This window comes from Saccostrea echinata, unplaced genomic scaffold (assembly GCF_033153115.1).
Source record: "Saccostrea echinata isolate AGI-Se365-2 ecotype Australia unplaced genomic scaffold, CSIRO_AGI_Sech_v1 ptg000009l, whole genome shotgun sequence".
In the NCBI taxonomy this organism is placed as follows: Eukaryota; Metazoa; Mollusca; class Bivalvia; order Ostreida; family Ostreidae; genus Saccostrea; species Saccostrea echinata.
This window is the reverse complement of record NW_026889758.1, coordinates 36,835,100-36,840,883: the sequence shown is the minus strand read 5'-3', so window position 1 is coordinate 36,840,883 and position 5,784 is coordinate 36,835,100.

Below are 5,784 nucleotides of genomic sequence, written 5' to 3'. Positions count from 1 at the left end.
TGTAGATCTTTCATCAGTAGATACACATTACTCGATAAGTAGTGTAATAGATATAGGATATAGGAAATTGAATTTCTATTTCTATATCAAAACTTCGTACACTATCACCGTCTTACTGAATATTGTACCAGGATATTTCTTGCTTCCTTTAGTATGTAGCCAGAGAGGCTTGAATTACAAATCGTCTTTTTACATTTTCTTGCCTTAAGAATTTTTTAAAAAGGACAAATCGAACAATAATTTTGAGCTTATTTTAAATGCAAATATAGTTTGACGCAGCATCGAAAATAAGAAAAAAAAACATTCTTGTTCATTTGTTGTATTTCTAAGATATGAATAAGGTAATGTCGACAACCCGGGTTATCTCGACATATATTTACAGTCCCAAGAGCAAAATTTACCTGGTATATGTCGACATCGGCAATTTTCTGCTCTACTGAACCTAACTGTTTGTCAAATAGGGTCGCTCGTCACGCACGGACGACTCTGGGTATCTCGACGTTGTCAAAATTTCACACCTTTCACACCCATATTTTGACTGAACGCTGCTTAATCAATTCTATAGACTGTGTTTGTATGTGAATCCCAAGCCCCCTCGGCGTTTTTGGAAAGTTAATTGTTTAATGTTCAGCTTGTGTAATATCATTGCTAAATCTACACGGTTCTACGTAAATGGACAAACGGTTATTTATATCGAAACCTAACACAACTTTTAGATTTGAAAAAAGTTAACTAAATTACAATGAATAACAATCACACTGAATAATTCAAACTAAGGAATTAAAAGATGTTTTAATGATATGGTATAGTTAAAATGTATTCAACAGGGAACAATCCAATTTATGACACGATTGACCGAATCAGCCGTAATTCATGCATCTGTAACATCACAAAGTTAGTTTAGATACACAAATCTCTTAAAAAATTAATTTTAAAGTACATTCTTCCTGAACGAAATAAGAAAAAATGATCCGCATTTAATATTTTTCCGTATATCGGATGTCGACTTTTTGTTCGAAGTTTATAGAGCACATTTCGTATCCTGTTCTGACAAAAAGGCAAATGCTGTAACGTTGTGCTGAAACTTTGTGAATTTAGAAAGATTTCGATAAAGAACACGTTTTATAAACAAGAGTTTTAAAATAACTTCTTAGATTTTTAGTAAAAATAGAGGGAATTTTGAAATATATTGAGCTACGTCCATATTGAAGTCATGTACATATAATAAGCTTGTCTGTTTTGCTATGCAGTGAAATCTTGGACGTCAAGTCTCAACTCTGATATCTCGACACCTCGGATATCTCGACATTTTCCGATGGTCCCGTCGATGTCGAGATAACGAAGTTTACCTGTATATTGAAGAACATTGAAATCCATTAAATATCATCGCTGATCTATCGTTTTTAACCGTTCACAGTGTGCTTCTTTTAAACTGAATAATATTCAAATTTCGATCAGTTTTACAAATCATGTCCTATTCTTGTGATATTGTAAAGTTTTTTATTCCGCTTCGGAGATATTTTTAGAATATTGAATGACTAAAAACAGATTGCATGACGCCCTGAAATATTCTAATACACCCTCTCCGAGAAGAGGGAGGAGGGGGGGTTATAAAAACAATCAGCACTAAATTCTGTTCTACGTGTTCCTGGTGTAAAGAAATGGCGACAAGCAAACGATTTGTTTTCTGAAATCTTTAACTACGATGATGTCATTCTGAAAATATATGATGTTCAATGATTTGAATTATATTTAATTTAAAATGTAACTGGCGACAATGCTTGTAAAGATCTTCAGCAGGATAAAATAAGTTTGTAACATAAAACGGAGTCATCTGGGTTTGAAATGGAAATCTGTATTAATTTACCCCCTTCCCCCAGTATATCGATATTATTTGATTTCATGATTTCGTTTCAACCAATAATTTGGGGAATATTTTTCAAGAATATATTCAACATAAATTATTGAATAAATACTAAGTATAAATTATTTGAACGTCCAAACATCCTTATCCAAAGCATCTCGATCCCGATGGCTTTAATTGAAAAAAATAAATGACATTTTGTTTAGCATTTTTAGTGATTATTAGATTGAAAGTATTGCCACGATATAATAAAAATTGGACCCTCTTTATCTGTCTGTCCTTCTGTCCGACGAATATCAACTTTTACATTACTAATTCTCTTGTAACATATTGAGAATTTCACCCAAAGTTGCCATAAAGCATTCTTGTATAAAGGAAATGATATATTTCTATATATATTTCTGAACTGAAGGGTTATTTATTCTTTCAAAAAAAAAATCAATTCTGATTCCATGTTAACTCTACTACCATTAAATTACAATACAACACAAACATACATTGCCTGACAGCCAGCCTTGATTGCTGACGCCCGTAATTTATTTATGCTTTTGCATTACTTCAATAGTATATACATAAACAAAATTAGAAAAAGTTAATGCTGACTTTCTTTATAGCACTGCAAAATTTTTGAAAAAACAAAGTTTAAAACATGGCCAATACCTTACACTAATGTGTAGCAACTGCAGTAACCCCTTTACATAGCACCAGGGCCAGCCAGGCAAAAACTAGAGATAAAAACGAAAAAAAGCTCTAGAAAACCTGTGTCCGTTGCCAGAAACCGTTGGATGCAGGGGGTTGTGAACGAACCTTACTTTTCGCTTATTTTTACATTATATCATATAGTAACAAGAAAACATTAATGTTGCCATCAATTGTCGCCCGGGAAATAGATGAAGTAAAATCTTGATCATCAAACCGCTTCAATTTGTGTGATAAAGGCATGCGTCTGAGTGATCGAGACTATAGTCGAGAAGATTTACGGAAAGCTTCTAACTGGATTAACATCGAACAAAACTCTTTTTAAACTTTATCATTTCCTCAAGTAACTGTTGGCTGCATAAAATATAAATTAGAGTCAGACACATATATCACCTATCATCAAAAATATATTTGACTTAATGAATATCAAACACAAATTGTGTAATTTACGTTTTTATGCCATATGTAACATTTTATTTTCTAAATAAAGAGACCTGTCGTTTTGTAGATAGTAAATGATAAGCAACTTATATTACATTTGAAAAACATATAATATATTTTAAAGATTTACTTCATGGAAGTAAATATATTGTGTATCTCGTAATTTCTAAAGGGAAGGAACATGCTGATGTATATTTTTAATGAACAGTTAACCTTTAATTCAGAATAACTTCTCCCACCTCAATCCCATACGGCAAAACTTAAACTTATATGTATAGAGCAGCCCCGTCCTACGGGCTGCAATAATACAGACATGGAAAAATTTTCTATTTATAATTTTTTTTTTGTCAAACTCGTGCAGCACGGCGGCTAGAAGTGAATACCTGTTTGTTTGTTTGTATGTGTGTTGTTTAACGTCCCTCTCGAGAGTTTTTCACTCATATGGAGAAGCCACCTCTTGCCGGTGGAGAGCTGCAAATTCTATACTCGCTCTTACGGCCATTGAGCAGTGAGGGATCTTTTTCGTGCCAGCATTTACTGCGACACGGGACCTTTGTTTATACGGTCTCATCCAAAGGACCGGTCTCCACGTCCCACAGTGGGAGAAGTGAATCCCTGAATTATCTTTTAAAAACATGTGCTGTCAATACAACATTTTCACGCTCATACTGGCGAACCGCGGAAAAATATAATTATTTTGGCACCACAATACCCTAGATTCGATCAAACTTGAATATGTGTTACAGGCTTATGTTGAAATCAGAAAATGTAAGTCTGTCATAAGGTTCGACATCTCCATTTATTTCACAGTCGAACAAATAATAAATGTTGAATGGAAATGAAATTGAAAATTGGAAATTCCCTGAAAAATTATAATAACAAATAATAAATACATAGCATAAAATAATCTAATATTATCTGTTTCGATATAATTATTACAATCTGCAGTTAACAGATACACTGCATAAAGGGGGGGGGGGGGGTAACTCTGAGCTTGAATTACATATAATCAATAATCCCTTTCAATATTAAATTTAAAAATAAAATATTTATACAACAATACTGATCCATAAATTACTTCAATGTCTACACAGACTTTACTATTTCATAATCGTCATAAGATATATTAAAACATTAATATCATAGATATCATACCAATCTATGAGATTGAGGCTCTCTCATTCATGATTGTCAACATGGCTCACAGTATGTCCATATCATAAAACTACAAATTATCATAGTTTACGTAAGTAAACCTATCATCATAAAATATTTATATATTTAAAAACATGTACTATGTCTATATAACAGTTATTCTTTAATGACTGTCTTATAGATCAGATTCTTACTGTGCAAGTCCTATGGAATTAACTTTGGTTGAATTACAGACTTTACAGTTAAATCAAATATTAGAAAACATATTAGAGTTAGTATATAAAAATTATCTTACCTTTATAGAGAGAAGTATCGTCTCTGTCAGTGTCAAAAGTCTGATAATGATATCATTGTAAATAAACCCCTTTGGACAAAGAATGTCCAGAACAAGCAACTTTTGGACTGGAAAAAACCAAAGCAATAAAACACAACCTTACAAAATCCAAACCAATGAAAACAATGAATACATCAAACCAAAGACCATAGTCCAAAACCTTCATAATCCAAGGCTATAATACTTAAGTCCAGGTACTGCCTGTTCTACTTGGATGATCATTTAAGATTAAAATAGGGAAATATTTATTTATAATTTAAAAACGTATGAAATATAGATTTATTAAATAAATTAATTTATCTTACACTATAACAAAATCACTACCTGTGATGCTTGAATATTAATATGACTTATCATAGCCTTAGAATGTGCACTACCCTAAGATACTTGATAATCAATGAAATGATTTTAACAAACTTGAATGAGCACTATGTAAGGAAACTTTTACAATAGTTTTCACTTCTCTATACTAAGTGGAATTTTTCCATATTCTTTGTCAAACTGTATAAGAATGCTCTCTCCTGCACACCTCATATTATTTTTCATAGTTATAATTTTTTTTTTATCTAATGTTCGTATGTGTACAATTAATCCGAAACAGCAATCCACAACGTTAAAGAATTCTTGCTATGTGTTTCCCAGTTTTTCAAAAAACTGAAAATTAAGTGCACTCCTTTCAGCTTTTATACAATGACCTTAAAAACAATTTCTGCATCACTGGTGCATAGAATCTCTGTAATTTTCATTACGTTATAGTCTGATTTCCATATTTACAAGAAATTCGATTCTATTTATCAGTGTTTGTAAATGATGCTGCTTATTTTATCTACTTAATTTAGTGATTTAAAGGGGTTGGCGTAGGAGAGCTGTAAAACAGTGTAGCGCGATGGAAGACTACGTGGAATTCATCCGAGCAAGAACAGTGGTAGTGATAAATGTACATGTAGCTGATTGTACACTCACAAAAGTATGTTTCACAAAAGCATCAAACTATGTCAGCTTACTTGCAACAATTTAAAATGACACATAAGAATACCTAACTGTTAGATTTGTACTCTCACAGCCTGAGAAAACACGATTTTGCTTCTTTTCAAATATTTTTTTCTGGGAGAAGTGGGAGCTTTTGCAAAACAAAAAACAAAACAAAAACAAACAAACAAACAAAAATCTAGATCTTTCCACGAAAAATAAACTGGGTAAAATTTGGTATTGCTTTACGAGGAGGAAAGTATTCCATAACATAGTATGGTGTACCTATCATGACTACATTGTGCTTTGGTGTACCTTTGCC